This window comes from Dermacentor andersoni, chromosome 3 (assembly GCF_023375885.2).
Source record: "Dermacentor andersoni chromosome 3, qqDerAnde1_hic_scaffold, whole genome shotgun sequence".
Taxonomy (NCBI): Eukaryota; Metazoa; Arthropoda; class Arachnida; order Ixodida; family Ixodidae; genus Dermacentor; species Dermacentor andersoni.
The window spans coordinates 26,840,221-26,851,649 of NC_092816.1; the positions used below are offsets into that span (position 1 = coordinate 26,840,221).

Genomic DNA, 11,429 nt, shown 5'->3' on the forward strand with positions numbered 1-11,429 from the left:
GATTACGTTCTTATGAAGAAAAAGAAAAGTCTATTTATTTGAAAAGATAGCAAACGTTCATCTATATTCAGTTATATAACAATTCTAGCACAATTTTACAGCACCAATCGTAACCATTTGTGGGACTTTTCGTAACAGTTCACGGTACTGTTCGCTAAACGTGAATGTAGCGGGCGGTTGACAAAATCTCAACATATTGTTAATCCATAAACTCTCCCTGTGAATGCCTTCTTCACCACTAAATTGATTGCCTTTATTTTTCGTATTACATTCCTTTTTTTTCGTTACTTATTTTCCCCTATTGAGGTCGCATCTTCACAACTATACCCATCCCCCCTCTTCGCCTTCCTCCCCCATTTCCTACAACCACGGCTTATACCTTGCGAGAACTCCACAGCAAACGTGCTTAAAGAGTGTGCAGAAGTTAGGGAGTTCTGGCTTCAGACTCATGGGCTTGTGTAAAATAGCAAAGGACAGAAATAGTCCTAACAGTCAAACCTTTCGTGCTTCATGCGAGGTAAACAGAAGCCGAAGCCAATAGGAGCACACGTCAGTATTCTTCGCACAACCCGCCATATCTTCTTTAATTATTAGTACAATGAAATGAAGCAAGATACGAAGCTAGGAGTCCTTAAGGTATATAGGCCATCCCTAAATCTCAAACCAAAATACTGAAGCAAAATAAGGAAATCGGAGTAAGTTGCATGAAAAATAATAACTAACACCTCAGACACCGATACAAGTCGGAAGCATGCAAGTATTTGCCTGGGATCATCACGACACCATTCTCGCGTTGTGCACAACACACACAAACACGAGCGCGCCCGTACCCTACACAGAGCTGCAATAATTACGCCCACGCGCGTGCTGCGCACTCGTAGCAGTGTCGGCGAAGGAAGGTCAATGACAAACGAACTATCGCACCAAACTATCCTGGTCTCAACGAAAGAGGCATCGTCATCGCCGCAGACACAAGGATCCTCATTTAGAGCTCGCCTCGGCGCAGGTCGAGGTCATCTCGAGTTTATTGGAGAAGGGGGGGAGGGTTAGGTCACCGTACCACGGGATCGAAACACAGCACCGTGTATGGGACGTCGCTTGGCAATGTCAGGGCGCGGCAGCCGCGCACGAGTATAATAAGGAAGGAACAAACAAATAAAAAGGAAACGACGAGGAGCCAGCGGACGTTTTGCTCTTCAACGGCGCACTATCGGCACTCGCTCTGATGGCAGTAAGACACGAACTGCCGCACGGGGACCTTTGCGGTGTTAGCGGATCGATGAGGCAGGCATTACGTCGAGCTCAGCCGTAAAGGGTCACGTGTCAGCGTGTCATAGGGTCAGCTGTGTGCTCACCTGACGTTCGTTTCCTGCATCGAAATTTGTTAAACTAAATTCTGGGGTTTTACGGGCCCGAACTACGATATGATTATGAGGCACGCCGCCGTGGGGGGACTTCGGATTAATTTGGACCACCTTTAACGAGCCCCCAACGCACGGCACGCGAAGCCTTTTTACCTTTCTCTGTGGAAATTTGTTGACGTCGCTGTTGGGGTCGGTGACTAAATATCATCTTCGAATACGTACAACACGTGCGGTATACGGAATGAGAGGACTATAGATCGTACTATCTCGATTAACGAATAACAGGATAATTCGTAGCTGTTGCCTTCAACACCCATGCACGCACACCCACACACACGCACGTTGCTCAAAGAAAGAAATGCCACCATTCGTGAGATCTAATAAAAAGTGTCAGGACCCGATATTGATGAACAGAGCACCTGTAAGGTTTGCACATCAGCAAAAGAAGGAAAGTAGATTCAGTTACAAAGGCTAAATAACAGACGCCTCCTTAGAAAGCAAACAAGTACCGCATGGACTACACACACACAAACTCGCACAGAATGAGAATATCTTATCATGTTCAAACGCGTTCATGATAAAGGCATAGGTGTAAATGGTAATGAGTCCCTTATGTATGCAACTGAATAATATAAAAAGCCGAGTTGTCATAACATCGGGCTTAGACAGCGTAACCAGTAGTTGCACAGTTACACACACAACTACACGCAGTTACACAGCGCCGAGAACTGCAGTGCGCCGAGCTGACTTTTGTTCATAAATTACTTGTTTTATTGATTGCTGATCTTTGCTGTGGGGCATAAATACGGAATGGGCTGTTCGTTCATTTGCGTTGTTTTTCGTGTCCCCGTTTTGTACCTATTATTATTTTTCTGCGGTGGAAATTCGCTATGCAGCCTAATGCACGAGCGGCACATTAGAGTTCAGGTACCAACGGAAAAGCAGAGGCGGATCGAATCGTTTCCGGGACGTCAAATCGACGCAGGCGGGAGCGAGCGCGCGTGTACGAGGCGCTCCGCGACGTTGGAACCGATCACGCGATTCCAGTGCCGGTCGGGGGAATCAATCGCAGCGCATAATGTTCCGCGCACGCGGCTTATCAGATGGCCGTGTGGTCTATATCACTGCGCACCGATGAAGGTCAAGGCCCCCGCGGTGACGAACGAACGGTGTACACACACACACCAAACTGCACGCCGACGTTGCCGAGGTCTCTTATCGCTTCCTTCCGGACACGGGGATGTGCATTAGACGAGCCTTTCTTATCGATTCCCCGAGTAAGCACAGATGGGTTGATTTACTTTTATCAGGGTCCTTCAAAGGTCCTTGGGGCTAATTGCGGGTGCAATTAAAGAATGTATTGTTGAACTGATTGTTTCCTTATCTGGTGGTGTTTTTCGGGGTAATGTACGCAGTTTCGTTTCTTTGTGATTTAGCAAGCTCAAGATTTATTGAAAGATATATAGATAGATAGATAGATAGATAGATAGATAGATAGATAGATAGATAGATAGATAGATAGATAGATAGATAGATAGATAGATAGATAGATAGATAGATAGATAGATAGATAGATAGATTTATTGATTGATTGAGTGATTCAGTTCTACTAGGTTGTGGACACGACGTTGTTCTTGTGTGTTTCAATTTGCCCAAGAAAGATTATCTAATTCCTAAATAGCACTAGGAATTAATTACTCATTCCGTATTAAAGTGCTCAGCGAATTCCACTCAAGGGCCTCGGAACTTATATCGCGCTCTTTTATTCCGAGTTTCCTCTTAGACGTAGCCAAGCAGGTGAAACAGCATTTTCTTTAAAAACAAAGTCTTAGGAAGAGAAATAAGGAAACATCATATCGCGTAAAGTTCTTGCAATAGTGCAAAAATTTATCACTAAGGAAAGCGAAGCCGGACAGAAAATCAACCTAAACAGAAACAATAATATGAACTGCACTAAGATTAATAAAAGTAAGATTACATGCAGCAGGGGGCACTGCGGCTGTTTTCTCGATTCTATATTATCCGTCGCGTCTACTGGGCAGACTCACATATGGGGTGCCCGGGCTCCATTAGTTGACGATGGCGAAACCAGAAGGCCAGAGATTCAATATTTATTTATTTATTTATTTGTTCAAACTACCCCCAAAGGTCCTCCTCATTACGAGGGTATTACACATGGGGGTGGCGCGGGGGGGGGGGGGGGGGCACATGCATTGTCCACAGATTTACATTGTACTAACAAATAAACGAAAAGAAAGCCCAAAATAATATAGAGTGATAATACAGGTAATATACAAAGTGAGTCGCGATCATAGATTGCAGAGAACACATTAGGGCATATTAGGAGAAACATAGGGCGCCGCAATGAAAAGCAATCAGCAACATACATCGCCGGAAAAAGAAACACTGCAAAGTCTAAAAAACAATAAAGTAATAACAATAATAAGAAGATTAGGTGGCAAGTCGTGTGCGATAATTAGATCTTGAAACTTAGTTAAGTCTGGTTCCGTGGCAATGTCTGATGGTAAGGCGTTCCATTCAGTTATTGTGCGTGGTAAGAACGAATATGCATAATGGGATGACTGGCAGTTAATGCGTTTTACTTTGGATGGATGGTCACGGCGTGGAAAGATAACTGGCGGTGAATGAAAGAATCCATCATGAAATGAAGGATGGTGATAAAGCTTATGGAAAAGTGATGGGCAGGAAATATTGCGGCGAAGTGCGAAGTTGTTAAAATCATGCAGCTTCATTCTTTAACGAAGTGACGGTGGTGTACCGTGAATAATCTGAAAAAGACAAATGAATCGCGCAGCACGGTTTTGCCAGATTTCGATGTTACTGATGATGTAAGTTTGTTCGGGATCCCAAATGGCTGACGCGCATTCTAGTTATGACGGATTAATGTGGTGTATGCTAGTTTTTTAATATGCGCAGGGGCTTCTTTTAAAATATGTCTAAGAAGTTCGAAAGTACGGTTAGCAGAAGCAAGCGTAAGATTAACACGATTATTCCATGAATGGTTTGACTGAAGATTGACGCCAAGGTACTTGTAAGTTGTGGTGAGTTCGACAGCGCTGTTATCAAGGAAGTGGGTGGTTGGAATTTGTGGCTTATTGGTGAAACACATGGGTTTAGTTTTGGAAATATTTCATGGCATTAACCAATCTGAACGCCATGCACATATCGCTTCAAGGTCAGTTTTTCGTAATTCGCGATCAGTGTTATATGTTGCAGATCGGTAAAGTACGCAATCATCTGCAAATAGCCAGATTTTGGATGCCACGCAACTGTGTAAATCAATAATAATAATAATAATAATAATAATAATAATAATAATAATAATAATAATAATAATAATAATAATAATAATAATAATCAGCCTACTTTATGTCCACTACGGGACGAAAGCCTCTCCCTGCGATCTCCAATTACCCCTGTCCTCCGCTAACCGATTCCACCTATAGCACCTGCGAATTTCTTAATTTTATCGCCCCACCTAGTCTTATGCCGTCCTCGACTGCGCTTTCCTTGGCACCCATTCTGTAACCCTAATGGTCCACCATTTCCCTATCATTAAAATAGATTAGAAAATGTAAGTGTCCAAGCACGCTGCCTTGTGAAACTCCAGACGTAACATCAGCATAACATGAGTTACAATTGTTAAATAATGTAAATTATTTCTAGATGAGAGAAAGTCGGAGATTCATGCAATCACATTTGGGTGAATGTTAAGTTGTGAAAGTTTAAGTAACAACCTATGCTGTGGAACATGATCAAATACCGTAGAAAAAGTCTAAAAACACTACATCAACTTAAAACACAGCGTCTATCAGTGCCTGTATGTCGTTATTAAATCCGGCAAGTTGGGTGTCGCATGAGTTAGCCCTTGCGAAAACCGTGTTGATGCTTGAGAATAATTTTATGGCCTGCAAGGTAGTTGACGACTTGAGTGTGCACGGTGTGCTCGAGTAACTTACAAATAGTGCTGCTTGAGGAGGTGCGACGATACTTAAGCGGAAAAGCACGGTCACTTGATTTGAAAATGGCCATTATTTATCTATGCGCAAGTCATTAGGAATGTAACCAGTTAATAATGACTGGGAAAATAGAGCGGTTAACATGCAACAAATACTACACGATATGTTCCTTGAAGTTTGATCCCTGAAGTCTAGATGATCGGCACTAGATGACGTTTTAAGATTGGTTAGTGGAGATTAAACACCAGGCTAACTCATGACCACCTGGTGCATAGTTATTTCCACTAATGGCCTTAATGTAGGCAATGAGTTATCATTTTCTTGAGGGAAAATTGTTACAAACGTTTCATTAAGATGTCGAGCGCAATCTGAATCGGAGATTGGAACAGCGAACCAATGTGACCAGAATTTCTTTCATTATTTTGTTCCTTCAGAGCTACGCTGTTTATTTCACCGCGCAGGTTGTTTATTCAACCGCCGTGTGTAATATCGTCTGCTCTTGCGCTTTTCTTAAACCGTTCGTGTAGTCTGCTGTTTTCTTGAGCCGTGAATGTTACTTTCTATTGTCCTGATTTTAGGAGTACGTGTCGTATGATGTTGGCTTGCCCGTTAGAGGCACTTTTTTGCGGACTAGCTGGTTCATACTGAACGGACAACGTACTTCGCAAAAAGCAACACGAAAGGCGGCAGGAAAGCTGGAACAGAATGCAATCTTTCTTTCCAGAGGCGTTTTCTTGCATTTTGCTCACTACGTTACTTGCTCGGTTCTTCAGACATTGTTTACCTTCTATATGACCCCGGAATGCGTTAGGTGAAGCGCCTTTGGTCACTGCTTGAAGCGCTTGCACTCAACTTCACAACCCATGCAGGAGCGATGGGGACACGGTGCTTACAGCAGGCTGCTTTCACTTCCAGAGACAAACGAGGTGCAAACGACGTAACACTGTGTGACATGCGCGTATACAGAAAACGTTGGGAACCACGGGACCTGCGAACGCGGGCGGAGCATCAGGAAGGAGGGAAAGGGACACGAACTTTAACTTCCCTGTCGCAAACCGTGACCGAGGCTTCGACAGTTCCTAATATCTCTACCTCAGCAACCTATTACGTCACCTTTTTTTCCCCCTCCGTGAGCAAATCTGGAAACGTTAAAAGCGATCGTAACAATAACAGCGTCAGCCGGTTTACAAATTATGTTGGCATGCGGCTGAAGAAGAAAAAAAATAGAAGTGGAGTAAAGAACACAGTGCTTGCACTTTTGGTCGAGTAAACGTAAATCACGGTTAAAAAGAAAAGAAAAGAAAAAAAAGGAGAATAACGAGGTGCAAAAACTGCGTCTGGACGAATCGGAGGTTCCAGACGGCGTGCCAGGTGACGACAGACGAAGAAAAAACAGTTCCCTCCGTGAACCTTACGAGAAGGGACAGTTTGCGACCACTTATCCCCTTCCAGTAGAGGAGTTTCAATAAACGCGAAGTCTTGCGCGACAATATCGGGCTTCTAGTTGCGACTGCCACGAGGTATTACTGACATTTCTACGAGAAACTGCGCCGAGTGACTCGCGGCGACACATATCTACGACATATGCAGAGACGCTCAGGCGGAGCCTGCCAGGCCAACCCCACCTGTAGCAACACCCGCACCACTACCTTATACGTTTCGTCGACGAACCGACAGACGAATGCATTGGCACGTGATTCGCGTAACGTGGGCACGTGCAGAACGTGCCGGACGAGCGAACGTACGCGACAGCGGGTGCGCTTACCTGTTGCTTCGGTCCCGCTGCTGCTGTTGCCGGTTGGTCGGGGGCGTCGTCGTCGTCGTTGCCGCGTGAGAGCGCGCGTCGCCTTCAATCAGCACCTGGTCCGGCTCTGAGGGGCGCCGGGCTCTGACGAGCCTATTTGAGCGGCCGACAGACGAGCCCGCGCGGACGACAGCCGGCGATCGATAAGAAGCCGTGTGCCGGCAGAGGGGGCCGACGCCGCACGGCGCGCCGCCGCCGCCGTCTTCCGACGCCCTCGGGACCCCCTCTCCTCCGCCCCACGCGGCGTCGAGACTTTGTTTTCTGACAGCTCTAGCTGTACGGCGCATGCGCGACACGCGAGCGGTTACGGGATTCCTCAGCTCAAACACCTGCGAAGAGAATTCTAGGAAGGCACCGCGACAATTAAGTACACACACTCTGAACAGTGCCGACAGTAACCTTATTGAACAACGCACTTAAGTTATTTATATAACCACGGTATGCTGGTGGTGGTGGTGGTGGTGATGATGATCATGATGATGATGATGATGATACTGATGCTGAGGAGCAGGAGGAGGTGGAGGAGGTGGATAGTTGTGATGATGGTGGTGGTGTTGGCGATGATGACTGTGACAATCGTGATGACGATAGCGATGACGATAACGACGACGATGATGATCTGCGATGCTTTGTGCACAAAAACATTGCGGACCACTGGCTGACCCTCAGAAAAATAGTTCGAAGTGGATTCGGCGTCTAGCTGAAGTAGATGAAAGAGTGGGCGAGTTGGGGGGTGAGAATGGGGTGTATGAACTGTGTAATTTATTGCGAGAGCCGCGCTGAAGCGGCAGCGTTTGATCGACGTCAACTAGCGGTTGAATCGCCTTCAAAACTTTTTCATCAGTTATCTCCATTAAAATAATAATCACCATTATCACCATCATCACTATCGCAGTCATCACATATCCTGTAATCCCAGGCGCACACACCAATTGGCTCATACACTGTACCCCCCCCCCCCCCCCCCCACACACACACACCCAGTGGCCCCATCGGTACTTAAATTTAGAATGTACAAACTTTGGGATCGGCCCTCGAAGGAGGCTAGAAACAGATTAGAAAAAGACACGCCCGATATGGAAAAGTGGCGGTAACTGGTTCATGAAGACATTTGTCTTCAAGTAATTGAGCAGAAACCGTCGACGGTGGTAGTCAAGAAGAACGGCAGAATGGGCGAGTTGGTGGTTTTCCATAATGTTTAAAACAGCCCTAACGACACATGACGCAGAAAGAGGATGAGCCACACACGGCGCCGTGGGTGTTACCATCCTCTTTTCTGCGTCCTGTGTCGTTAGCGCTGTTTTTAAACGCTGTGGAGATAGTCAGCGTAAACGAATGGGTGGGCGCTTAAGAAAGCTGTTCGCCTTATTGAATGAATAATGCGCTTGAAGGCGTAAATGTGCTGCAGTGAGGGTATTTAGGTAGCGTTTGTTGTTTCATTGCGCAATTGCGTAAAAACACAGAAAAGTTAAACAGCGCATCTGTAGCGGTAGTGCAGGTTACGTATACGTATACAGGCTTATCCGTCAGGTTCTTGGTCGACAACGGCGCGAGCACCAGTGTGAAAGGCGACCGCTGTCCTCCTCTCCCGCATCCACCGCAGGGGGAGAGGGTGGCGTGAGGAAAAGCAGGGTACATACAATACGTACAAGAAAAAGAAAAGAGGAAGTGAAAGGCAGTTGAACAATGCGTGAAACTATGACACAACAAGGCAAGGCTCGGAAAAGAACGATGGCAGTGAGTTATGAAAAAAAAAACAACAAGTTAATGAAAATAAGCCTTATAATGACAGTATTCTGTGGGTGGCTGAGCGTTGGTGATTACAGGCAAAAACATGGAAAGGTCCATCTTCTCTGGTCCTCCTTCTTTCTTTATTTATTTGTTTCCATTGCGAAAATCAAACAATGGCGGGGGCTAAGGTGAAAGCTGCAATGAGGCAGCTTAAGGTGCCCTTAGCCCCCCGTGTTACATGGTGGCAGTGAGTCGCACAATGAACATTATACCGAAACATGATTACATATAAATGTTACGGAAAACAATTATTCAATGCAGAAGAGAGTTTTCAATAGTGCAACAACGAAATGTAACAACGGCAAGAAAAAACAATAAAGACTTCACACACCGTCACATTACATACACTTGACAATATACATAATTAAAGGTGAAAATGAAATTGTGCTAGATTAATATTGGAATGATTACGCGAAATAATAGGATGAGCGAAAATTATTTAATTACAAACACTTAACAATACGCTCATGCGAATACAGGTGAAAAAGAGATCATGCTTCATTCATTAATTAAGAGAAGGTTCGGATAAGTGAAAACAGTTCTTACAGTGTTATGTTGATGCATAAATGCCGGCGTCATGAAATTAATTAAGCAGTCTGGGTAATGTATTTTTTGGTCATTCACAAGCCACAGTTGGTTCTTGAAGCCCCGGGGTAGAGTAAAAAATTCTCAATGACGAGTAGTCTAGGCAGCTGTACTTTTTTGCAGACAAGACATTTCATTAATTACGCTGCTTTCAGAGTTTGGGCTTGAGCGCCATATACGAAAGAGAGAGCGGTTGTATGATCTTGCATGGAATACAAAACATGATACAACTGAGGAGTTCGGGACAGGTGAGTATAATACCGTGAAGGAGTTTGAATAGAAACAGAAGGTCAGCGCTAATAATAATAATAATAATAATAATAATAATAATAATAATAATAATAATAATAATACCATTAGCATCAGGCCTAAACCAATAAGGGCTTGTGGCACATGGCCTTGCAGATTTTGCAAGGCAACAGAGAGACACACATGGCGAGATAGCCACCCAACAGCTATAGGCAACCAAGCCAAACTCGGGAAAGCCGGCAAAGAATGCTTCGCTTTAAAACCATCCACGGTGCTCTATCCACTTCTCAGCTTTCACAGCGTCGGCGGACCTGGCGCAGCTCTAACGAGGAGACTATAGGGGATCGGCTAAGCGATGCCGGCTCACCGAGCCCCGCCATCTCGGCGGGTAACCGCAGCGCCGAACGAGCCAAGCGAGGAGAACGTGACGAGACTCGTGAAAGAGGGAGCGAAGGGGTCAGCGCACCTTCCTCCGGCGTTAATTCCTTCGTTCCTTCAACACGCGCACCGACCGAGACGATGTCCTATGGAAAGAAATAATACAAAAGAAACAAGCGGAGCCACGTAAGGCAAGAGACACGGAAGCAATGACAAACGGCACGGGTTATACCGAGGTCATTATTACCGCAACTGTGTTTTTGTTTCCCAACAACGGTCCTCACGCACTACGTGAGGGTGGACTGGCCAAGAAGCAGGCGGTCTTACAAACGTTTTTAATGACATTAGTAGCCAAAATAAAGCTTAGAATATTAGAGCGCGGATGTGAGAAAAGAAAATGCAGAAATGACAACAAAGCTATAATGAATTCCGAGCGCAGCTCTCACGCATTACGAAAAACGCACTTCGCGTGCTTTATCGATGTTTTTGTTTTTTTCTTGTCTCCCTTCCACGCGTACTGCCTGTCTCTGATCTGTTTCCGTTCATAAGGTTATTGCAAGCAGGTGCGAAGCGTCAAGAATCTCATTAGGCGGTCAATTAATTTTTTATCGCCAAGCGCGCCACGCTGTTTCAATATTATGATGGCAGTTCGCTTTGGAGAGAACGAAGAAAGCGCATACCAGGGAAGAACCGAAGCACAAAACTCTTTTTGTTTGCTTTACGTCAAATATGTCTTTCCGGGCGAACGTGCGGCTTCGCTGCAACCCACGTGTGCAGCAGATGAAATACGGGCTGGTGTCGTAGCGCGTAGCATGCATTCATTGTAAATGTCGTGAACGAGTGTATGCAAAGTATGTTGAGGTTTCCCTCCCGAAGACCAAAGCTTAGCATTTTGATCTTGTTTTGAATCAATTTAGTACCATACTACGCGATGCAATGCTCGACGATAACGCAAGATTTATAGGCTTCTCCAGCCAGTTTATTAATGGAGCGCACGATGATACGGCCAGTGCCTCCAGAAGTGCTAAAAAAAAAAGAAAGCAAAGGGGGGGAGGGGGGATTTGAGGATTCTACGCGCGGTGGGACTCAGTTTAAGCGACATTTTTTTTTTTTTTTTAATTATGGGGTTTTACGTTCCAAACCCACTTTCTGAGGCACGCCTTAGTGGGGGACTCCGGAAATTTCGACCACCATGGGGTTCTTTAACGTGCACCTAAATCTAAGTACACCGGTGTTTTCGCATTTCGCCCCCATCGAAATGCGGCCGCCGTGGCCGGG

The 11,429-nt window shown here is 45.3% G+C and overlaps 1 protein-coding gene across 1 annotated transcript in view; it reads right to left on the reverse strand.

Moving 5' to 3' along the window:
• The window catches only part of LOC126518617 (uncharacterized), a 121,849-nt gene extending 114,570 nt beyond the window's left edge, over positions 1–7,279 (reverse strand). Inside the window, exon 1 of the mRNA XM_050168393.3 lies at positions 7,110–7,279. The gene's annotated coding sequence lies outside the window, so the exon portion shown is untranslated. The remainder of the gene's footprint in view (positions 1–7,109) is intronic.
• Positions 7,280–11,429: the final 4,150 nt, after the last annotated feature.